Consider the following 25,898-nt stretch of genomic DNA (forward strand, 5'->3'; position numbering starts at 1 on the left):
TACCCAGAAACTTGGAGCCCGCGCCCCGGCGGGGAGGGCCGCCATCATGCCGGCGAGGAGAGGGCACCGAGCCGCTTCCCCGGGGCCTCGCCGCGGCCCCTCGCCCTGCCCGGGGACCCCCGCGGGGAGGAAGGACGGAGGACGAGGAGAGCGCAGCCGCCCGCTGAGGCTCGGGGCCGCCAAGTTGTTGGCGGCTGAGGAGAAGAAGGGGGCCGGGCCGGGTCGGGCCGGGCGGGGGCTCCCCGCTCGCTGCGCCGCCGCCGGGCAGCCCCGCGCTCGCCCTGCCTCCGCGCCGGGGCTGAGCCGGCCTGGCTGGCGTCAGGCGGTCGGAGCCGCCCAGCCTCCGCTCGGACGGACGGACAGATAGATGGACGGACGGACCGGCAAAAGGGATCCTCTCCCAGTGACCGCCCCCGGGCTGGGCCGGGCCGGCTCGGCCCCTCGCCCCGCGGGGCGGCCGGGAGCTCGCGGGCTGCGGCTGGGCTTCGAGGAGAACGGCGAGCACCGGCAGGCTGGCAATTAGTTGGAGTAATTGGCAGCACGCTGCTTGCCCGGGGTTTCGGCCTGCCTCTGGTTCTCGCAAGGGATTCACTCCCTTAGCCCCTGCTCAGTCCGTGTTTAATGCTGAAGGTGAGTTAGCGACACCTTCCAGTAACACACCGCTTCACCCCGAGGTGCTGTACGTGCGGGCCTCATCCTGGCTCTGCGTGCTTTTGCAGTTACTCCTAACGTCTATGAGGAAACCCGTGAAGGTGCGTGAGGCTTCTTGTGTGATTAGGTGTAGGGGAACGAGGTCTCACCCCTGCGGCCCTCTGAAATGGAGCCAAACTCTGAATTAGCACGCATCTGCTCTGAAGTGAGTCCAGTTGAACATTTGGAGCCTGCTCGAGGAAAGGTGAGCTTCACTACCAACTGTGGCTATAGGAATCTGTACTCAGATGAGCACAGCACACGTATGAGTGAATTGAAACTTTTTTTTTTTTTTTAACAAATACCTTGGCTTTCACCCAGTCGTCATTTCTGGAAGGAGATGCGAAGCATGAAGTGGAAGACTTTTCTACATGAAAAAAGATCACGCATGATACATCTGTACTGGCATAATCACATCTATACCTACACCAGTACGTTTTCGTGTGCATAGGAAGCCCTTTGTATGGCATTAACCTCATTTTAAAGCACAGCGAGACTGAGACCCTGCAGATTACAGGAACAACAGCAGTCCAGGCTTGGCACATCCATCCTCCCAGGTGTGTGAGGAGTCCAAAGAAACAGATTTGAAATGGCTTGCCCAAGGTCAGGAGGAGCACAATGTAACCGAGATATTATCAGTGTAATGAAGACATTTCCAAGCAATGCACAGAAGAAACAAGAGGCTGTTACTCTTTTTGTACTGAAATCAGGGCCAGGTGTCCAGGTGCAGCAGTAGTGACTGCCCCAAGAGCTTGGCAGCACCTCAGCGCTCCAGTTTCACACGGAGAAATACGTGGAGAAGGCCTGGGATGGGCAGCAGGCTCCGAGCATCTATTCAGTGCATGGTTCACACTAAGCAGATATGACAAGACGATAATTAGGGAAGCACTGCAGTTTGTCAGGTGTCTTGTTAGAACCGCATTTTTACCTCTTTTGTTGTTGTTAGGGTTGACTGGTTGGTTCACTTCGGTATGAGAGAATTAAATTATTTTCTGCTTAGACTGAGGCTTGGGGAGGATCGCATTAATATGCTCGTATACCTATAAAGGGCAACAAAATAGCCCAGTGTGGCCTTTTGCTGATGTTTAATAACCTGAACGGCTGTTCTGGACAGGGTTGGTCAGAGGGTTGGTCAGAGCTGGCTTGATCAGTTGTGAGAGAAGACCTGAGAATAAGCAGAAACAGCGTGCCATTCCTGGCAGGGCTGCCTTTGTACACAACCAAGTCAAAACTGCAAGTCTGCTGCCTGCTTTAAGACGTGCAACTCACAGGTGACTGTCCAAACCCCTTACTCTGTGTGAGTAGTATCAACAAGTGTCTTTCTTACCTGAATTCTGCACATTCAGCACCTCCATCTCCATCAGCTACTTTTAATACACCCTAATTAAACATCACTAGAATCTAACTAGCCTTTCTGAATAACATGAGGAAAATGGAAAGTAGAGACCGGAAGGGCACATATAGCCAGGAATATAGCTTGATGCTTCTCCTACAACAGTGATCCTCCTCTGCATTGGGCCGGATAATTGTGCTACCTGAAGATGTTACAGAGGACATTATTTCTTTTTTTCATATCCTACTGTGCAATGACATTAGTGTTCAGTCTGCTGCAAGAAAACATGACATGGGGCTAGGAGCAATGAAGGAGACGAACAGTTTTTTTTGGAAACAGTCTGACTTTTCATCAGATCAGGTGTAAAATCAAATGAAACCATCAGTTATAAGGCTCATAAGCCTGAACTTCAGTGGAATTGGGGCACTTATGCAGATAAACTTCTAATAAGATTTTCAAAGGCAACATTAGTCTCTTAGACACTTTTTAAAATCTCAGCAAGCACCTGCCTAATCAGCTTTAAAATATGCCTCTCAAAAACAGCTTATTAGAAGGCACAGTGCTAAGACACTCATTATATCACATATTTTTATTCTATTACATCACATAACAAATATTTAAGAAATACTATGATGACAACTGCTACCTCCACTATTAGCTTTCAATCATCCTCTAAAATCAGAGTTTATATGCAGATTATAATTTAGTATTTCTCGTTAACCTCAGCCAGGCAGCATATGTTTCATCTTGCTTATTCACAGGGGTTCCAGGGCTAGCGAGTGCCTTCTGGAGACAGTTTAGCACCAAACACAGTAACTTTGCTTCACCTTTATGTTCACCAGGTTTGTGCCAGAAACTAGAGCTTCGTGGCTAATTAAATTGTATCAAACACGTAACTTATTATTTACATTAAAATCACTAGAGTGATTTTCTTTTTAGCCATTACAGTGTTGCCCTAGCATGGGAAAATATGAGCAGTATTTTCTGAGAGGAGGGGAGTTCTGTCAGGAAGAATAATGGCTTTCTAAGGATACTTGATTTCATAATTTCCTTCTTTCCTGGGCTGGCTGGTAAAAACAGTACTTATCAGCCTCTGTCCTCCACGGCTTTTCTTCTTTAAATAGGTGAGGTATTAAACAAGCCTCCCACCACAGCATTATTAAAAGTGGATATGCAGACTGTTCAGCAGTTACACAGATCAGTTTGGGAAAGATGCCTCAGGCAGAAGACAGCATGTGGGAGAAGGTAAGAAGTATTTTTAAGAGGTCATCATAACTGCAAACAGCTCAGTACAGTTTTCCAAACCCCTTTGGGTACAAGGCACTGGCTAGCCCTGGTAGCACAGAGTTGGCAGCTGATTCCCATTGCCGAGAAAGGTGCTTGGGTCCGAGCTGGGCCAGGGTATTTCATCCCTGCACAGCAGCAGGAGTGGTATGGTGCACATAGCGTGGATGAACTGTGGCCATCCATAGGCCAACTGAATGGGGCATCGGAATGATGGCAGCCGCTGAGCTGCTCACCTGACGTCCTGTCCCCATTAAAGAGGACACAGTGGCCCTCCTCTCCCCCCTTTTCCCCGCTGAGCGCTCTACTGGCACCTGCGGGCAGCTGGGGCAGGGGGAGAGAAGGAGCACAGTGCCTCAGCAGCTGTTCTGTGCCAGAGGTTGAGCTTACCACATCCTCGAGCATCAAGATTCAACTTCGCTTACCCTGAAGAGAAGCTTTGAGCTGGCACTGTGTAGGTTGCACACAAACCTAAAGGAAGTAAGCTATAAAGGCCTTGAAGATGGAAGTTCTGAGGGTTTTCTATATGCCTTCTTCAGTGTGTCCAGCCATCTACTAAAATGAACCCTTCATGAGTTTGTCCCTGTAGAGTCAAAAGTCTGCTTGGGACCTACCTTTGCTTCCTGACTCGCTCACATATGCAAATAAACAAAGAACTCATTTCACTCTAACTTAGAAGTTCTTCCTAAACTGCCTACCACGATTAAGTGGGATTTATATAGAATAAATGTGGAGCTGATAATTTCCAAGATTATTATATGTATTTTCCTCTGTTGCATTAAATAAAGCTTCTGCTGTAAATCTGTCTAAAAATGCCAGAGAAGTCTTTGATCAGATTGAGCAGTCATTCATCTTTTCCACCCTTGAGATGATGGGATTCAGACCAAAATTCATTACTTGCCTAAGATTAATGTAGCTGGCTAAAGCTGCCAAGATCCTTATTAAAAGTTATGAATCCAAAAGGTTTGGGCTGAGAAAAAGTACTAAGCAGGGCGCTCCCTTATCTCCTTTATTGGTGTTTTTCTCTGTAGGCTCTGATGTAAGGACTTTGCTCCAGCAATATTATGTTACTGGTGAAGAAGGGAGGAATATTGGGTTGCTCAATTCTGCCAGCAAATCGCATACTGCCACCAAGCACAGTTCTGCTGCCTGCTCTGCTGCACCAGGATTGTGCTGTTCTAGAGAGGGAAATTTTCCCTTTGGGTCTTGCCTGGGGTTGTTTAGAAACTTTTGAAGGTAGATTCACTTGGTTGCACCGTATGACCGCTGCACTAAAAACTGGTGCTGTGCGAGCAGCTGTGTGTCACAGCTTGCTACACCATTGCCCATAGGCTAAAGCAGCTTTGGGCTGGGACTGGATCGTGGTGATGGACGAGGGCTTGGTGAACAGTGGTAACTCTCTGGAGACAGAGATCTATCTCCTTTATACCCAAAGAGGAGACAACTAAATTACACCATTGGAAGACTAACAAAATCACATATATTGCATCTAAATGCAGCCTTTTACTTCCATGTTTTGTTAATATTTTGTGACAAAATAATAAGCCCTTTCTATATAGAGATTAAAAACATAAAAAGGTATTGTGCCTCATTTTCATTCCCCACATAAATGGTACTTAATATAAATCTTGAGGAATTCAGAAACCTCTTTTCAATTTTTCTGAACTGGGGCAAGTCTAACTCACATTGCCAGAGTTCAGTGTCACTTTTGGCTGCACAAGTCAGCAGTAAAACAGTCCCCCCCCTTCCTCCTGCACAACTGCTGCTCATCCCTAACCCCATGTCACCCACCCCCTTTGTGCTGGCACAATTGCTGGTGCAGCTGCAAACTGAACAGGCCTAGGGAACTGATCTGGCTGGGAAAAACAAATGTTTTTCCAAGGGCCCAAGTTCATTTTTAATTTGAATCAGTTCCCTGATTTGTTCACAGTGTGGTTGTCCAAAACCTTGTGCTGAGCCTGTACAGGGGCAGGGCTGAGGTGGAAGAAAGGGCAAAACTTATCTTTTTAATAGCGTTGTTGGCTTCAGCCAGTTTAAAGTGGCTATGAAACTGCGGTAGACATAGCGAGCTTCTTTTTAAGCAATGAAAAATTCTTTCATTCTGAGCATGGCTGCAAACATGGTGTTAGAAGAACTATGACAAGCACAGGAGCTGGGCTCACTGCTGAATAAGAGAATGTGAAGAGAAAGAGTGATTGGACTGAGGAATTCAGTGAGTCGGTGTGAGTAAATTAGCATTTAATTAGTAATCCAAAGGCAATGAGTTCTTAGTGAGTTCTCAATAAATGATAGCCATGAGAATAAATGTACATGTATCAGTTTCTGTTTGCACTTTCAGGAGGAAATTAGCTTGTAAATTTCAAACATCCTGGCAGTCACACAAAGAGTTGGAAAGGTTGCCCGCATGTCAAGGGCACTGAGACCGATTTTAAATTCCATTCTTTTCTTGCTTGACCAAAAATAGCCAAATTTATGACAAACAAGTTGAGTAGATTTAAAAGCAACCCTCTCTAAACTTCATATATTATTGCACAAGTCACATCTATAAATCCTCACTACAAATAAAAATTGCAAAATTAAACAGTTAAAAGATGTCACCAATCAAAATCAATGTTGTTGGTATTATCTTAATCAAGTATTCAGTTGAGTTGCATCCTGACACCTGTCTTTGATTGCATGCTCGTATACATTCTTTCCAAAAGACCCATCTCATTCAGTAAACGGAACTAATAGTGGTTTTCTCCCCCAGGTTCATGTTGCAGCTCACCATTATGAAAAGTGCATTTTCAATACTTAGTTGCAAAACTGAGACTTAGCTGGTGCTGGTTTACAGCTCATAGCTCATCTCTTGACACAAAACTCATCTCTTCTTTCCCTGAGAAATGTCATGACTCTTCCCAAGTGGACAGGAGCACTACAGCCTCTCAAAAAAGGTTCTCTTATTTTCAGCCCTGACAAATCAATTTATTACTCTTTATTTTTGTGTAATTTTATTATTTTTTTCTATATTTATTTAGTCTTTATTCATGACCGAATCATGTCATGCATACCCAGAGATTCTGCTGTTGTCAGAAGCATCAGAGAGAAGGGAAAGGACTACATGGCTTACTAACACTTAGGAAAGCTGTTTTGTACAAGTCCACAGTCAATGATTCTTTAAAACAGGGGAGGGAAAAAAAAAAAAAAAAGAAAACTAAGGTACCCATATGTGCCTCTGCACACAATCAGATATAAAGTAGTTTTCAGTGTAAAGCATTTTATCTGGATGCCGAAAAGTATCGCTTTTACAGACAAGGATCAAATATTCAGTATGGATATCACCACAGAAAGTCCCCAGATAGCTGCAAATAGCAAGAGACAGTGATACTGCCTTACTCCAGCTGAAAACCTGCAACCAGAAAGTGGCCTCACAGCCAATGCGCAGTTGGTCCAGCTTCTGCAAAGTCCAGTCGCACAGCACGTGACCCCTACAGCTCAGTTGCTCATGTTCCTAAGGCTTTCAGCACCTAGAAGATGGCACTGATAGGGAGTCTATAACCCTGATTAAGCAAAGCATACGCTTGTCAGAGAGTAACCAGATGGAGGAGTACAACAATTTATGGCCTGCAGTTAGACAGTCTTGCACTGTGATCTCATCAAATCTTGCACAAAATAGGTCAGGCTTGGTCAGTGTTCAGATAAGATACACACCAGGGAAAACACAGATAGTGAAAGAAACAGTTCAGGATTCAGATTTAGGATTCAGCTGAGAACTGCTAAGGCATTATCCCAATTTTAGGCTACACTCACAGATGTCTGAGGTAGCCCAGAGTGGTCCTGGTTTGTCATGTTTGAGAGGCATTGTATTGCTGGGACCATGTTTCTCATTTTTCAGATGAGAAATAAAATTACAGTCATGCCTTATGATTAATTAAATAAATCACTCTTGGTTTTGCTTGCGGACATGGCATTTTCAGAGGCAACGTAATAGAGTAAGGGAGCTCGTTCAGTTTCTGTGATCCTGGTATAACGTGCCAGCCCTCTCTTTTCAAAATCCCATTCTAAAGCCTTTCAATATTAGATCCAAAAGCAAGAAATTTGAATTGCTGTAAGACTGCAAGCATCATGAGAACTTTCTAACAATGTGTGCAAAAATTAAGCACATTACATAACCTATTCCTTTACAGAGACATTCCCTTTCCTTTACATTCATATTTCCCACCCATTCACACTACAAACTAGCAACTTTTACCTCAACAGATTTCCACAGATTCTGTTCTAATGTGCGTTCATCCCTAGGTTTGCTTGAAGCTCCTTGGTTCCAATTCTTTGCCTGCAAAACAGAGCATACATGTAGAATTTTACGTGTAACTATCATACACTGACAAAACATGCAAAGTTTCATCTTCAAATAACTAAAGACAGCAACAACCATGCTTCTTGGGGAATCAAGTAGTCAGAATATAATTAACCAAACTGAAATTTAGCTGGGACAACAAAATGACATCGGTGGCTCGTGAGTAAAATGCCCGTGAGGACTCTGGTAATTCCAAGAGGTCAGGGCTCCTATCACCTTCACAGTATGCTGCGCCCACAGAGGGATCACTGAGGCCCAAATGAATTTATAAACCTCCCATTCTCTCTATGTCTATTGCATTTGGCTGTATCAGTCTACAGAAGAATTCATTTCTGTATTTTTTTAGCCTGAAAAGCATTCACATATTTTGTGCTTTCTTTGTTTCGATCTTTGTTTTACCTTGCCTTGTGTTCATTCATCTTTGACAAAAGTGAATCAGAGAAGCAATGCCTGCCTTATCGTTGATTTGTGGTGTATAATCTTGTTAAATACAGATCACTGGTCTCCTCGTTACTACAGTGCCATTTATAACAGGCAATTATCCCTGCATGGTGCAGTTCTCGTGATCTAGTGATTGTAAATGCTTGTTATCAGTGCAGAGCCAGCTAAATGCTGTGTGTTTCTCTTTAAAGCTGATTTGATTTTCCAGTGCTGTCATCCTTGAAGTTCTTCCTAGTGCAGCTCAGTCTTCAATTTGCACACACCAAGCGAGGTCCTTTTGATGTGACATGCATGGGGCAGAACTGGCACAGTGCTCCCACCTGCTCCAGGCAAGGACTGCAGTACAGAAAGAAGAAAAGCAGCACATCTTCTCTGGGAAATCTCCAGCCATGGCGTTATATTGAAAGGAAGCCCTACTAAAGGAAGTGACCACATGCAAATGCCAAAATAAAGGGCAAGGGGGTTGGGGTACAGTGGCATGGTCCACAAAAGGGAAGTGTACCAAAACACTCCAGTTGGTTTTAAAATTAGTTGGAGTAGATGCAAAGAAGCCTAAGTCTTAATGACCTCAGTTCCATAATATGCCACTAATTAGTTCTGTGATGAATAAATGGGAATAAAATAAGGAGTGACAAGCTAGGTCAGCCAGTGGTTTGCCAACCCTTGTCTTGTCTTTCCTACCTGGGCCTGTATGTGATGCTTTTTTAATTATCTATGCTATCTTTTCATAGTAATCAGGACTGGAATTGCATGTGTTACACACTGTACAAACGTACACAGAAATATTCCACTTGCTCTTTGATCCTGTAAAGCACAGTAAGAGCTGCTCCTCCCTGCTGATACCTGTGCAGGTCCTTCTGGCGGGCAAGCACATGCCTCCATTTTTTCTCTGCCAGCCACCTCTCTGCCTCCTGATGTCCTAACCCAGTAAGCCCCACATTTGTTTCTCCCCTGCCTCTTTCTGCAGCCTACATTGTGCCTATTCTGCTTCTGTGATTATTTTTCTCTTCTGTGTATTTGCTTCCCTGCTCTCACTCCTAACATTTTGTCCTTTCTCTCCTTCCTTCCCACATAATGAAGACTTCGTTCATTTTCTCATCATAACAAAGGAGTATCTTATTTACCTCATTACATTTTAGAAGTGTAAGAAACTCAAAACACAATGGCCTTGAGTTCCCTATTCCTCCATTGAACAAGGGAAATGTGACCTTAATCTATCAAAACACTGCTTATGTGTTGGGTGTACCAGAGGACCCAAAATACCTGTTGGAGGATGGATGCCCTCTCTGTTCTGGTGGGTCTTACCAGAAACAGAAAACCATCAGTGTGCAGCACTAATGCTCAGGTCACAGGCCTTCCACACTACCAGGGAGAAGCAGAAGCAGCTGAAGGTAGCCCCAAGCCTGTTAGTAAACTGACTGCTCCTGAGCATAGCACTCTAGTCCCTTGTGTAACTTCAATAACATGCGTTATTGAGAGGTAAAGAACATTAGCCTCTGCAGTTTTTCTGGAAGTTAACTATTCCTTAGTTAATTATTCCCAAATGCCTCTCTCCTCCTTTAAATCCATCAGGTTTCCTCAGACCCCAAAGAATCTGTACTTTCAGGATTCCAAGGTATGTTATACATTTCTCTACACCCAGAGCAATGGCACAGACCCCCAGTTAAGCTTGACATACATCATAAGCAGCCACTCAGCACTGAGAAACCTTTCTGAAACGCTAGGGGTTTGCTGAGAAGCCTGTTGCAGTTGGTCCCACAGCACAGAACTACCCACAATTGTTTGGTGCTCTTCTTGCTACCATCTGCTATTCTTGTACATGTCCTGGATGGGAAGGGCTCCCTTCTCCTATTAAAACTCATCAGCCCAGTGGTTACCAAGAATGCAAATATAACAAAAGGACTACTAGCACAGCAAGTTACTGCATCACTGGGATCTGGACAAGGTCAGATCAATGTCCTTGTGTTAACTAAAGGGATGGCCATGCTGTGCTAATGAGACCACTCCAGCAACCTGAATTATCAAGGTGTACAAGCCATCAAGAAGAAAGCACCCTGCAGGTACGCAGGTGTTGCTTATGCAGGGGTGGGGCAGAGAAATAACACTTCGGAAGGGAGGCCAAGGCTTTTAAAGAGACCGTGCTTTGCTCACCAGAAAAAAAATAAAAAGAAAAAAACTATTAAAGGCTTTTCCCTAAGTATGAGTGCCATAGTTCTCTTTGCATCATTAGTCTGCCTTTCATTCATGATCAGTTCTTTAATTACCAGGCAGGCATCTGCCAAGCTGTGGGCAGCTGGGAGGACTTCAGCCCTGCTTTCCTCCCATCTCTGTTTGATTAGTGCTGTGTTCCCTCTTAGTCACGTTTTCTGAAAGGTTAGAACAAATGACAGCTTAATTCTCATCTGCTGGTCATGCCTACTTGGGCATACATACAGCAAACACCCCAACAACAGAGCTTTCTTCCTCTTTGCTGTAAGGAAAGCGGTGTTGGCCTTCTAGCCTTAGCAGGCATGAAAGTAGGCACAGTTACACGCCGTTACCAGCAGGTCTTGTGAACCCAGAGCCTTGCTTTCAGCAAGGCAGACATGATAAAATCTTTCCTCTTTCTTCAACAACAAGACTAATAAATGTAGAAATTCCCTTCTCCTCTCTCCTGTTGCCAGTACCTGTCTTATCTCCGGTTCTTCCTTAGACACAACTTCAAACATGAAAGACATGTCTATACTGTGAACAGGCAACCTTAATTCTGGCAGGAGATCCCTGGCACATCACAGCTCAGCTTCAGCTGAAGCTGAAGGCTTTGCTCCTACAAAACGCCTGCTCCTGACTCCCTGCCAGCCTGGGGCTGCTTTGCTCTGCCTCGTGAAGGCAGCTGTGGCTCCACTTCAGGCTTCTTGCCGCAGCAGGTGCACGACCGACAGCACGTGGCAAGCATTTGTGAAATGGGCCAGCCACTAAACACTGCACCCAGCCAGTACAGGAGACCGTCCTGAAGCCTGCCTGGAATCTTGGCAGCATTTCCCAGAGATCAGCTGCAAATTACTAGAGATGGGTACTGCATGCACGCTGTAGGCAATAAATAAGAGTGATTTTAAGGGATGGTGTACATCGACAAAGTAACACCTCTAAGAATAGAATATAATCACAGGCATAAGCAATAGAGACCAGTAAAATTGAGGCGGACCTAGGGAGTGTCTTGCAAGTATATGTAGTTGCATTACTTTAACCAACAAAACCCAAAGAATGCAAAGGGCTACCACTATACTAAAACCACTGAGATAACTTGCTATTTTATTGTTTCCAAAGATCACAATACCTATACCCAATCTCGAGCCCCCAGAACACTCCCAAACATTTCAGCCGCATACCAGAGTGAGATACGGGCATTCATCAGGCTCCCACTTCGTCTGTCACTACGGGGGAAGAAACACTGGTGCATTTGCTGAGGGGCAACCACAGCATGCTTTGGCCAGGCCCCTGGTCTAGAGGACTGGGAGACCATGAGCACGCTTGTCACTCAAGCCATTTTTACTGACCTTACTTTAGCGACTCTTACTTCCTATCTGCTCCATCCCACGGGACAGCTTTCTATCAAGGGAAAGAAGTTAAACCAACCAAAGCTGGTGTTTCCTGAGACCTGACTCTAATTCAGTGGGAATCAATAGGAATTGTTCCAGTGACTTTTACAGAGATCAGATCCTTTGCAAGTGATAGATATATCCATTTTAGAGCCACACTTTTTTTTTTCCTTTTTTAATACTTTAGAGCTTTCTCGGGGTGAATTTTTTTATTTCAAAAAAAGTAAATACTTTGGTTTTGTGTTGACGATACAAAGCAAAATAACCAAAGTCCCTGAATTAATAAAAGATAACAGCCTACTCATATTTGGCCCCAAAATCTGAATTTTGCAAAATCAAGCTTTTTTTTTTTTTTTTTCCTGAGACCAAATGTTTTTCCTATGATTATTTATTTATTTATTTCCAGTGCAAGTGGTTATTAGGAAAAAAAATCTGGTTGCGTTGCCTAATAAGCAAACACTGAACCCTTGTATGTGTGGAGGAAAACCTGCAGGCAACAGTGGTAAGTAGCAGAAACAAAATAGCTATATCCCAAACCAGGCACAAACACCACAGTACTGTGTTGTGAAATAAGTCACGATCATGGGCCAATACCGAGATTTCTCAGTGAGGGACACAGTATTTCTGCACCGTGTGAAGGAAGAGCTAGGACATATTTTACACACGTGTAAGCATTTCCATGTTTTACCTGCCCACATTCTTAAACCAGCAGGTTATGTGTCAGTTCTGGCATGGAGATCCTCTCAGTAGGATGATATATGCTTTATATCCACTGCATTTTCAGCAGAGCTTTCTATTTTTTGCTATGTTTCTGCCTGCTTTCTAAGCAGAGCTGGCTCATACCTTGTAGTGCAGCAAAAGCAACAGTACTATTGCTTCTTATTCATGGGTGCCTTCGCATGGAACAACAGCAGCAACAAAAAATCAGTACTCTAACCAGGGAATTGTCTTGAGATACCTAGCTGGAAAATGCTGAGGCTTCGGCATACCTCTAAAAACCCTCTCCTCTTCAACAGTATTTACTCAGGGCTGTGAGTAAGATGCCTACCCTCAACTCACACTAACTGGAGTCCCCCTGAATAGGCATGACTATTTCTTAGTGGGAAGCTGAGGAAGAGATGCCACTGTTGCTGCTCTCCTCATCATCTGCAATCTCTCTGCTGGCTCAAGGTCTGACATCGGATGCAGCTCCAAGTTGTCTTTTACCCCCTCCCAGCTGCAGCAGAGGAGCTGCCTGACTGCAAGGGAGAGGCCCAGGCACAGTCAAAAGGGAGCACGGCTGTGCTGTACCGTGCTTTGGGGCTCCATTGGATGAAGTGAGGCCCAGCTTCTGTACGCTGCTTCCAGGTTTATGCTTTTAGAAAGAAGTCTGCCCAAGCCCTGCTTTAGTCACCTCTGCATTATTTAGATACAGCCCAGAATGGTTATTAGAGAGAGGAAGATGTCTAACCTCACTGATCACGTAACATCAGAAGTAGCTTGACTATATAAAACAATATTAATACAGGAAACCACAGGTAATAACAAAAGTGGATGAGCTACTTCTAAGTTCTTTTAAATTTCTCTTGTTGCATGATATTAAACTTGCAGCATGACATTAAAAGTTGTAAAATAGGGTTTAGCCCTGAACAAACACTCCTTACTTTACTAAATAAGTAAATAAATACTGAATAAGCACGCAAGAAATAAATTTTTCTCAAGGCACAATTCATTTCTACAAAATAATACCATGGAGAGCTGTAGCATTATTACCAGCCTGCTTCAGTAGGTTATGGCATTTCTTTTGCAATTCTTCTCTGAACCCAAAACAACTCCTGTCTGCATGAAACCCTCCTGCTCTACTCCAAGGGTCAATAAGATCATTTGCTGGGATACTACCCCTACAGTGACACGTTCATTTGGCATTCATAAATGTGTTTGTAGGGCAAGCTTTCTTGGGTATATCTATAGAAAATATTTTGTGCAGGTGACAATTTGCTCCAACTCGTGCTCCAAGCTGACCTGAAGTCTTGCTGCTTCATTGTCATGGCGCTGAGCTGAACCTAGTAAGAACTGCTGAAAGGCTTAGAACCGGTGCCAGGTTAGCATAGCTCTATAACTTTGCTGGCTAGTTCATAGCAAGAAGGCACACGGCCACAATGTATCATCCCATCTTTGAAGCCTTCCCATCAGAGGCCAGCTATTTGTTCTTCATCGTCATCCACAGATGTTTGAAAAAAGTGGAAAGACTCCTATGAAACTCAGAGGGATGCTAGAAGAGGCCTTAAGGCTTCTCAGTGACCTTTGCTAACCTAGAATCTCTTAAAATATACTTCAAAAAAATTAAAACTAATATTCTCCTTTATGGGAAAGGCAGTTGTCCAAGCTAAATGAGGTCAGTTTATAGTTTAAAAATAGCTTCTTAAACTGCATGGCTAACCAATCTACCTCAAATTTTAAAGCATTAGGCAACCATGTTACCCCAAAGTGAATGACCACTAGCTAATTCCAATCAACTATAAAGCAGCACTGTATTTTACACTATCTGTTTATATTATACAGAGTTGAATTTGTGGTTCTGCCAAACCTGGGGTCATAGCAGAGTAGGAATTTGGTAAGAGTTTCAAACAGATCAAAGAGAAGAAAAAATACATGAAAATTCAGAGTTTGGCCAGTGACAAAAGCAAACTAGATTTTTTTTTTTCTTAACAGAAAAGATTGTGTTGTCCTTATGAGCAGAAATAACAAGATGAAGGTAGAGAAAAAACTTTTTCCAAATTGTCACAGATGTAAGATATTGTCAAGCCTTGACATTTTGCTGTCTCTAGACTTTTTTTTAACCTACTGCTGCTTTTGTCTGTGCATTAAGTCTATTCCTCTCACCCAGGAAAAGCAAATACTGGGCTCTGAATGCTTTACAGCTTCATGCTAGAAGAGGCCACAGATGGGGAAGCAGTTTGATCAATGTGGGAGGGATCAGCCCAAAATAACAGTAAGATATATTATACCATCAAAAAATGGCATGTCTGGAAGAAAGTTTTGAGCATAAATTAATACTGACCTTAGCCAGAATAACTTGCTCTCTTCAACATCTGCAGCTGTGTAGTTACTAGGGAGTTATCTGGCTTCATGTGCTTGTTTCACATCTGTCAACTAAATCAGAGATATAAATATAAAAATCTAGCACAAAGGGACAGAATATGTATTTGTGACACTCCCTGAAGGACTTGGGGTCTTTAAGCTAACAAAGATACTACCAAGGGACACAGGTATAATACTGTGACAGGTATAATATTGGTCCAATATTGTGCCTGCTCCATTGTGTCATCAAAAAACTGCATCTATTTCCCTCTGATGAGCTCTGAAACTTCCAAACATGGGTAACCAGAACTACAGTATATGAGACAATATGTTTGGCATAGATCTATGAAACTTCATACTTCTGAGATGAGCAAAATGATTTTTTTTATATATTAATTGCTTTACAACACCACATGTGAGCAAAAGCAACAGAGTGGGAGCAGACTGTGAGAGGACAGAGAGACTCTGACAGTTTAGCTCATACAACATTTTCACGATTCTTCATTATTTTCAACACGAGCAACTTCCGAAGACTAAACTGTGAAGCCTTAATAGAAGTACGCATGACAGAGTTATTCAACAGGAGTAACAACATTTTTCAGCATGTAGCATGCAAGCTAGTGAAATGAGTGGTATGTTGTATTCCCCCTGCCTGCACCATCTCAGGTTGTGTTGTGGTCCAGTCTAAATGACAAGGTGATGAAATTGCATAGGTGTAACATACCCTTATTTCAGCAGCACGCATGACAGAAAGTACTAAAATCCCTAAAGTATAACAGTCTTGAATAATACAGTTCTAAATCTTCAAGTGTCAGTGGGATATTGGTAAGTTACTGCCCCATGCTTACAGAATATGCGAGTTTTTCTTAAGTTATATTCTGAGCTTGTATAAAAAAGAAACTCAAGCAAACAAAAATGCAATAGCCTTTGCCCACATTTTAAACTGTTGAACTTTTAATTCATAACAATTTTGCATTCTTTTATGTCTCTATAGTATCAAACTAGGTTTTACATTAAAAAAAAAAAAAGTGACGTTCCAAATGGGAAACACAGACTGATGCAATTTTAATGTACTAAAAGATTTAAGGACGAAGAGCCATAAATATGTGACCAAAAGTCAAACAACCACATATGCATGCAGGCATAAAACAAACAAAAAAAGTCAACTTTGGTGTGTAGTCATTAGGCAAGGGGATGAAATTCCACATGATTCCCTCTGCATAGTCACCAACATGACTTATACCTTACAGCAAGCAAATAACATTTTCATACATGAAGAAGAGTGGAGAAGGGGACTGCAGAAACCAGCTAAACAAGAATAGGGGTGACAGGTGTGAATGGTAATCGAGGTACTCCTCATGTGGCAGAAAACTATTTTCTGTTGCATTTGTTTTCTGCTGGATTAGCATGAAGAAACAGCTGGGGCAAACGTCAGCACTAGTGCAAGAGAGAAGGGCTGCAGTGGTAAGACTGGATTAAACATCCACGAAGCCACTGGTTTGGAGACGGTCTGATCAGCAGGAAAGCCTCCCCTCAGAAATTAGGGTGGTCTCGGCCATGTGTCAAGCATGCAGGTCCACAGTGACCTGGCGGAGCTCAGGAGGAACTTGCTCAGCCCAAGCAGACAGCCCAAGGGCGCTGCAGAATACAGAGAGGCGAGCCTGCTGCTGCTGAGGACACACAGAACTTCAGCCAGGGCCAGAGCATGCCGCAGGGCAGCGAAAGAGTCAGGAACCGCAGTGGTGCAAATAGGAACTCGCTCGCCACAACATCCCAGAGCCTTGCTTGGCAAGCAGCGCTCAGCATTGCTCCGCCGGCATGACCTTCCAAAAATAAGGCTGTTAACGTACAAAAAGGCCAGCGTACAGAGCTGATGCCCTCAGTGCTGCAGAGGACAGGGAGTGGAAGTGCTTGGCAGCAGACAATATGGCACAGCTAAATTCTCCAGAGCACACAGAGGCTGAAGTCATCTAACAGCTTTGCTGAAGGAAACCAGTAAGCTGTTCTGACTGGGAATATATTTTCTAATTAGCTCGAATACCACACAGTATTATTTTCATCTTTATTAGTAGTAATGTGACGATACGAGCTTGCCACTTGATATTTCTTTCTCTAGTGAGAAAAGTACTTCTTGTCTTGTTTTTATAACAGAGTGGGCCTTGCCCAAAGACAACCTGTTCCTAAAAGCTTTTTATAGCACACTAAAAACCTATGTACAGGGCCAGCCTGGCTTAGGCTGATGTCAAGGATGAGGTCTTTAGGCAGAACAAATACTCAGGATTTGGGCTTACTCGTCTCCAATTTGGATGGACTTAAATTCTTGCATCTCATTGGGGTGATAGCCGCAGCTCTGAATCTCATAAAATAAATCTTTGAATTCCTGTGAACTCACCTAGTCTGTGATTCCAAGCGTTAATTTGAAAGCACACAAATTCAATTAATGTAGCAGTTCATTTAGACCAGAGGAAGGTGGTAATGTGAATATTGCAGAAAATAAATACAAATCTAAAGTGAATTTAAATTTTAAATGAATTTTCTTCATCCTTTTTCCTAACCCTTCTTTTTTGTTTCCTCCCAAGAACACTGAAGCTGTTCTTGCATACAGACAACAAATGTCAGTGTCCTGCCAGAAGAGCAGCAGAAGCTGAAATTATTTTCACATCCAAGCATAGGTATGACAGAAAAAAAATATCTGCACATTAAAACAGTGCCATTAAAACCTGGCCAATAGCAGCCAACTAAACATTTGTATAAAACAGATATCAAAGGGCATTATAAATGTGCATAAAATGTAATTTTCAGTGTCAGAGGAAATAAACCAACAAAACAGAACCAGAAAAAGGTTACAGTAATTGGTTTCATTTTTATTGTGAACTTTTCACCAAATTGCAGCATAGAGGTTGTAATGTGGCAAAGTGAGGGCTTTTTTTTCTAACAACAAATAGAAGAGTAGTTAACCTAAATGTCTGTAAATAAGGCTGTAGCTGGTGTGAGGTCTCCCTAAACACAGCACGTGGTGGCAGGCTTAGTGTACTGCTACTTCTGCTCTCACCCTCCATGTCACCACTCATTCTTTCTGCTGTGGCCCACCAGGATGTCCCCTCGGGTCACAGCTACACAGAGGTTTCTTTCAGGGCCCTGGATTTCACCTCTTTCCTCTTTCCAACCCCGCTACCTTGTTCTTGGCCTCCACTGCCTCCTCAGTCATGCAATGACATCACTTTGTGGGGTAGCTTTTTGGAGTTATTTTTAAGAAAGTGTGATTGTGCACTCAGCTCTCCAGCCAATGCATGGGCTACATGAACATCATCAGTCCAGATTTTCTATTTTTCCTCTGCAATCCTTAGCCTCGTGTAATCTAAACTTCAAGATTTTAAGCTTCAGCTGTTGCAGCCAACATTAAAACACATCCAACAACCTCTTAATATCTACAAAGTTCTTTCAAGTAAATCCAGCATTTCTTGAGAAGTTAAAGCTGTTTGTTTTGCGATGATTTGGAACTGAAAACAGACAGCCTGGGTAACTGGAATTTAAAAATGCAAAATCTACAGTGAATCCAGTTTAGTTTTTGGCATAGTATTGTGTTTGTCTCGGCAGTAATAACAGTTATTATGTTTTAAAACATATCTAGCAACCAAACAGGTTAGATGTATTTCAAAAAGCCAAAGACGGTGTATTTTTTTTTTCTTGCTTGACAAGGTGATTCATTTACACACTCCTTACTAAATCACAGAGTGATTTTATTTGGAGGAGAAATCTGGGATCTCCCAGGATGGATAACTGGGTCAAGTTACCCTTTGGAAGAAGTCAGTGAACAAAACGTGAAACACTCCTCTTTCCCCTCTGAGCGTCATGCAAATACACTCTGGAAACTCGGTACTTCTCATTTTCTAGGGTTCAACCACAGCACCAGGCCTCCAGGCATGTACTTTCACTAACACCTTATTGCAGTCACTGCCACTGGAAAAAAAACACAGCCAGTCTTTCCCGCTGCTCCCATACCCTGCTCCTTCCTGCCCCCTTACCACTCGTCTCTAAAGCTGACCCTGGTTAAAGCTAAACAGAGTTTTTGTTCCTTGGGCTTCAGCTCCCCAGACAGCTCATCAGCCGGCTGTGCAAGTGCTGGCACTGGCACAAGGAGGGAGGTGGTGGGGAAACAAAAAACAAGAGCCAGGTGGGTCTGCAGCAGGGCTAGCTCTGGGTGCAGCTAAAAGATGCAGCCAAGCTAAAGGCTTCCTGCTGCCAAAAAAACATCAATTCCACACCTTCCTCCCCTCTTCTCTGGACCTGCCTGCAGACGAAGAGCCAGGACTTTCTTCCTTGTGCCCAAGCAACCTTGCAGCTCAGCCCTTGAAACCACTGGGCAACTGTTGTCGCATTTTGACTGCATGGGAGCTGAGATGGCTTGCCGAAGGATCAGAGGAATAGCACAGCCAGTGCAGGAGGAGTACAAGGAGTGCACGGCCAGCAGCAGGGAGGCAGGTCTGGGGGACACACGGAGGAGCCAGCCCCTTTGAGCAGCAGTGACCTGTTAGTTAGGCTCAGCTGGATCACCTAACTGCACCCTTGCACTGTTTTGGCAGCAGTGCCGGCTTATGTCAGCTGAAAGTGTTGTGAAACTACATCCTATGTCTCATCTCAGCCACGTAGGTAAGCAAGGCTTCAGTAAGCAATTCGCACAGCTGCAGTTAAGAATATGCTGGTATACATTTTGCATTAAAGCTCCGGAGCCGCATATAATTTCTCATATATCTCAGGAGCCAAGTATAATTTCACAGGAAGCCCAGCAAATGGCCTTCAGAGAGGCTCACTGATTTGCATCTCAGAAATGTACACCGTTACGCCAGCAGTACTCCTCTCCTGAATGATAGCTCGAAGCGCTTCTTACTGATTTAAATTTTGAACTAGTTTGTTTTGATTCAAAACATCATTACACCTACAGCTTCATTTGTGTTGAATTACTGACCAAGGCTTCACATAAATAAACTTCATCAGCTCGCCAGAGGTCTGAGGCTGTGGCTCCCTGTGCAGATGTTGCCAGCTGCTAGAGCTCCCAGCATCTCCTTTCTGTTTGTCCTGACCTCGTGCTGAGGCATCACGTCCCTTCGGTTTTGCCAGTTCACGGGGCTACACTGCAACGTAGATAACTGGATTCAGACACAGTAAAAATATTCCAGCTGCCCCCTCTTATTTTGGGGGAGCTAATGGCCTGCATTGTGCTTAAAATGGGCAGCTTGATGTCAGAGTTTGTAACAGTGTCTAAATAACAGAAATTCTCCATCCATCCTGTTATTTATGCAGACATTTCGTATTTTTCAACAAACCAAGGTTTAAAACATGCCCAGACTCAGCCAAACAGTCACAAAACAATCAATGGCACCCGAATCAGGTGTGACCACCTTAAGACGACCATCCAGCATGGAAAAGAAAAGCCGCTGAGCAAGAGCAAAGCACCCTCTAGACTACCAACAGGCATAACAGGCTGTCCTGGGTGCCCCAGGCACTATTGGCTTTGGCAGAGCAGCCCGTGCCACATCCAAACCAGTTAAACTGGCTTCAGAAGTACCGCAGGAGCCCACGGGCAGGTGGCTGTTCCTTTGACTGGGATGGGTACAGGAGCTGCAAACAGTGTCAGAGGTCCTTTCCCAGTACTGCTGTCTTCTGGGCCAGGGTCGCTGGGCTGACAAGTGCAACTGGAAAGTATGTGAGCTGTGTAGAAGTCACATCCAAATAGCAGGTCTCATGTGAAATCTGCAGAGTGGCAGATAGCCATAGCACTGATTTGCACATAGCAAGTGTGATGGTGTGCTCCGGCAATGAGTTGGCCAACAGTGTTTTGAAAGTGAACGTTAGGTGAAGGGATTGCAGTTATTTCACAAACTGTTGCTGCCCTTGTTATGTCTGTGATCATCTTGGTGATGATGAAATAGGGTTCCTAGTCTGATAAGGAAGAGGTGAGGCACATAATTAACCAACCAAGTAGCTGGGAGCAAGTCCTGGAGCGCTTGTGTAATGGTTCCTTGGGTGGACTGTACTCATTCGGACAGGAGAGACAAGGCTTTTTATTAAACGCACACTAAGGATAATTTACATGTCAACCCCGTTAACTATTTCAGCAGTAGGGAGGAGATAAAGTCATGGATCTGTTCAATCATCTCTGAGCAATGTCTCATTTTTTCTGTGTCTCCCAAGAAACTCAACTCCCTGGGGCAACTCAAAACATCTTCAAGACAAACCAAGACACCTAGGCAAGCAATACAACCTTCTGCCTTTTCATGACCCATATGAGCAGGACTTATTTTGTGAGCAGAACTTGAAAGAGAAGGGTCAACCTCTCTCTGGCCTCCACTGCTGTCAGAATAGCTTTGCTTTGTTAGACCTTCCAAAAAATGTTCAACACCCTAGTGGAAATGAAGTCACACAAGACGGGGACAGAGGATCTAGCAGCTCACAGCTCACCATGGCTGCTCATCTAGTCTCCTTGCTCTTCTCCCAGCAGGGTGATTGCACTGTTTCTGTCCTCAGAGCTTGTCAGACCTGTTTTCTGAGTCAGTTCAAATAGCTAATCTAGTAGAAAACTGATCCAGGAAAAAAAAATAATAAAAAAGTGGTGTCTAGTCTTTTATTGGGCAAGTGATCTGAACAAACAGAATAAGAGCATACAGCATATATTGGAAATGATTCAAAGTTTGAGGCAGAATAGATGGCTGAGACAGTGATGGAAGTAGAGAGTTTTCTATAACCAGCTCTCGACTACACAGAGCTCACTAAGATTCAAGATCCCCCCTTTCCTTTACATCCTCTGCCCCAAACTAGTCCACTTTTGCCTTCACTGTGATAATACAGGGGTGAATTTATTACCTGCTGGGCTGTGAACTCTAACACGGTCTAAATTTCTCATACTGACAAGGCAAACTTGAGTAGCATGTTCATGGTATTAGATAAGCACATTTCACAGAAATGATCTTTTATCCGAGCATATCTAAAGAACAAGAGATTCCACAGGCTCAAATACCAATTTTACCAAGAAACCTGATAATCCAGTGAATGATGCTTTTGCATTTTCATCTTAGAAATAGACACAGTCAATGGGGAAACAGTGTTAGCAAGAGATTAGTGATTGTGAGAAAAGCAATTTGCAAATTCAAAAGAAACTGATGTCAGTAAGAAGGAGTGATTTTGAGGAACCTGCAAATAATCTAATCTAGCTACTAGTGAAGAGTAGTTTAGGATCTTAAATCACAGAGATTTCAGATTGATAGAGCTATGTGGACTTAGCAGAAAAGTTGGCATAAAGCATTTCTCTGCTCCTGCCACTGGCTGTTACTCCCACAGCATAGTAGCCCACTGAGGCAGGTGAACCACTTGATCTATTTTAAATAGCACAGATGCAGGTCTTGTGGGGTATTCTAAAAAGCTGCATTTGTTCACTGATTTGCCTTACAAGAAAGGGAGTGTATTTCCCAACTACTTTCTATCACACAGAGGCACAACCTTGCAATAAGACAAAGTCCTTGCTGTCTTTGGACGGAGGTCACACTGGTGCATTGCTTACATAAAAGGTTTTATTGCAAATTAATTTAAGATGAGCAAACATCATTTCTGGGGCAACAAAGGCATGGAAAATTGCTTCTCACATTCCTAGCTAGCCAGAAAATTGTTCCACTTCTTCCAGTTAAGCTAGCTACTGGTCAGTGATTTCTTCACCTCCAGCCTTGCTTCCCAAAACAGTCTTCACCTGTTGCTGAAAGGAGAGGACAAGAGGAGTTCCAGGCTGATATAACCTTTAGATGACTATCAGTTCAGTTTTGGAAAGTTTTCCATCTCCTGTTTGTTCTTTAAAAATATTGTCCACATTTTCAGCATGTTTCTTTGTTCTGTTCCTGTTTATTTGTAGCTCCGCTTCCTTGCCTGCCCTAGCAAAGGTCTCCCAGTTTTCTGAGTGAAACAGCACACACTTTCTCTTCTCCCTGCCCCAAGTCTTTGCATGTAAATGTGTACAGCAAAGTACGTGCAGGCTCCATCCAGGCAAAGCTCTTCAATCCCTACTCCCCATGTTGCAGCAGGGGCCCCTTGCACCTCCAGCAGGTTCTCTGCACTCCGCAGAGCCTCATCAAAGCGCTGCCTCCGGGGCCTTCCCCTCATTTCCCTAATACCTGCATCTTCTGCTTGCAAAAACACCTCCTGAGACAACTGCCTCTTGCCCTACAGCCTTGCTCTTCACAGCTCCGTTGCACAGCTGCCTTGCCCAAACTGGCGGGCTGGGGCTCTTGCAAGAAGAGGAAGCACCGCTGGGCCTCGAGCACGGCGGCAGCTTGGCTTACCCTGGGCCAGGAGAGGGAAGAGCATGGAGCAGGAGGAAGCAGTTTCCTCCCAGTCCATTGGCACCGCTGTGGGGACAGAACGTGGCTTGGCCCCAGCTGCAGCCCTTATCCCCGTTTGTCTCCTTTCCAGCCATCCTGAGGAGGCTGGCAGGAACGTGACACTATTCACAAAACTGCCAGAAGGAAGGAAAATCTGGAGTAGGGCGAAGAGGGGCCAGAGGAAGAGTGAGAGAAAATAAGGAGGGAAAAGACAAAGGCTGAAGAGAACATTTGTGACCTTCCTCCATCCTCATCCAGGCAAGCCTCTCCCGCCTACCCCCATCCAATGTGGGCGCCTGCTGTCATCACAGGCGGAGTAGCAACAGAGCTTTGCACTTAGCATTTTAACATCACGTTTGATCCCTCATCACCATTTGCTCCATCTCTAGTCACCTGAAAGCAAGGACTTTTTCTATGACCAAAAGTAATTTCAACTTACTGTGCCGTCTACTGTCCTACACTCTCCCCAGCCAGCTGCCCTTCCCTCTGCTCCACTTCCCCTTTCTCCCCTCCTGGGACAGGCATATTATTTCCTCTCCCTCTTTAAAGCTTCTTCAAATATTGGGCTGACATCCCTGGGGAGGTGATACCCTGACCCAACAAAAGTGGAAGACTGAAATGCACATAAGATCAGTGCCCTCCTTGGCATATGCAGCGTTGTCCTTAGCGAGACAGTGTCCCGGGGCTTAAAAGCTGTCTATGAGATTTGTATCGCTTTGCCATAATCCTTTTGTTCTTGTTGTCAGAGGAATATCCTGTAAACAGGGCTGCAGTCAGTATCAGAAGACTGAAGCAGGAATATTACTTTCAGTTCCTACAGAGTTTTTACTAAGTTAGCAAAATAACTCCATTTTAGTTACGTCAAATGGAAATCATCCACCTGAAAAAGGCAATTGCTTCTGAAAACTTAGAAGTGACTCTTTCATTTTAACACAAAATGCTACCCACTGAACACATCTTTGGTGCCAACCCACTAAATTCAAGGCAGTCAGACCCCAATATTTCTCTGAAGGTTGGAGGAGAGACGTTACCACAAGATTTGAGACAATAAAGGTGAATGTCAGGAAAATAATTAATCTTACTTCCTTTTCTCTTCCATTGCAATCCACCTCTGTTTCTCTGTGTTAGCTATCCTGGTGACACTCATGACAAACTTCTCCCTTGGTTCTATTTATACATTCTTGTAGAACATTAACAAAATATCACACTTCCCAAGAACACTGTTAACAGTTAATTACTTTAGATAACTACTAAATGGTTAAAGTGTTTGCTATACTGGGCTCTACAAAGATACATTTTAAATGCCACGGGATAAGCTAGTTGTTTTAAAAAACAAAACAGAAACACAATTCTGCAGTTTGGATGCTGTGGCATGCAATTAAGCAGATAGGGTTAGCCTGGCAAACATGAAAAACCTGAACACACTACTCCCATTTCCCCTACAAATCTATTTTAATGCAGAGAACTATGGATATAATTCTTGTTAGAAATAATGGATATTAACTTCTAAAAAAATATATTTGTAAATCACAAAAAATAATACATGCTCCTATTTTTCCAGCCCTATATGCAATATTTTTCATCCTCTGACTGCCCTTAGCACTAGAATTGCTAGAAATCATGGAATTCCTTTACATGCTGCAGAAAGCTATCCTCACAGGGCAACACTTTGATATTCCCAGGAGTCAACACTCTCGTCCTACAAGTCACCAGCCATGCGGATATCAAATGTGTGAGTAAGACAAGGTTAGCTCTCCCTCCTATTAAAGACCACCACCACCAAAAAAAAAAAAAAACGCTAAATTGCCAACTCCTTGCTGTTAAAGTTCAATTACTCATGGAATCAGTGGCAGAGCTGGCGCTGGAAAATAAGACCTCCCTGGGTCCAAAAGCACGTCCTAGTTACAAATCATGATGACCTACCCAGGTACATTACGTACAAACGATATAGTCACATAGATGTGGCAAGTGACATGCAATCTGACTGTGAACAGAATGGCTCCATGAAAACCATGAAAACTCTTTTTCACAGGAGTTTTCTAATCATGGAGGCTTCCTCGTAAAAATCTTTCTCTTATTTTAAATAAAATGTTGTATGCTACCTTACCCTATCAAGATTAAAATAACACAAACAGCATTTCCAATGCAGTATAAATACAGTGAACACAAACCTTGATCTGGTCACCAGGCTAGAGACTGCTGCAGTGAAAAAACGTCAGGGCAAAATAGCTGTCAGTCGTCAGTACAGGTGACAGTGGTTCACCCTGAAGGACCTACGTAGTCTTGCACTTGCAAAGCCCTTGTTACAAGCATCTCCAGGGCATTGAGATACAAAAGGCTTTTATTTTTTGGCTAGTTTAGTGCTTTCTGAAATGGCAAATCAATTGTTTCTTTACTCTTCTGCCACACATTATCTAGTATAAAACCTATAGACTACATTAAAAAATAATAGAACACAAGGCAAAAAGTATGTATCTGAAAACATGGTAGGACTGCAAGCACCCAGGAGGACGCCTTCTCTTTTCACACTCTGGAGTGCAGTCTGATATGCCATTCCCTAGAAAGGCAGCTACTTGTTAGAACCACATATTCCTATTAAATCCCACTGCAAACCTCCGCTCAGCACATGGGATTGGATGATGGCCTCTCCAGCACTCAATTGAAAAATTATATTGAGGGATGAAGTTAAATTTGATGCCTTTGAAAAAATATTTGCAAAAAAAAAAAAAAGATGAATATTAAAATTCATCTGTTCTTGCAACAGAGACCAGAAGCTAATAGGCATTAAGGACAGAGGGCATTTTACATAAAGA

General features: G+C 43.5%; 1 protein-coding gene and 1 long non-coding RNA gene across 7 annotated transcripts in view; one reads left to right on the top strand and one right to left on the bottom strand.

The window, feature by feature from the left end:
• SMAD1 (SMAD family member 1) overlaps positions 1 to 25,898 on the bottom strand; it is a 103,642-nt gene that overhangs the window by 49,124 nt on the left and 28,620 nt on the right. For 2 of the 6 annotated variants that reach the window (XM_083834696.1, XM_083834695.1), the window contains exon 1: positions 4 to 143. The gene's annotated coding sequence lies outside the window, so the exon portion shown is untranslated. Of the gene's footprint in view, positions 1 to 3; positions 284 to 7,538; positions 7,620 to 14,702; positions 14,795 to 25,898 lie in introns of those variants that run through there. The other 4 variants (XM_083834699.1, XM_083834694.1, XM_083834697.1 and 1 more) reach the window with 4 other exon arrangements.
• Positions 463 to 4,409, top strand: LOC310898935. Its single transcript, XR_014583860.1, has 2 exons — positions 463 to 895; positions 1,012 to 4,409. It is a non-coding gene; the product is annotated as an uncharacterized lncRNA (long non-coding RNA).

The sequence above is a fragment of the Anser anser genome, assembly GCF_964211835.1.
Source record: "Anser anser genome assembly, chromosome: 4".
In the NCBI taxonomy this organism is placed as follows: domain Eukaryota; kingdom Metazoa; phylum Chordata; class Aves; order Anseriformes; family Anatidae; genus Anser; species Anser anser.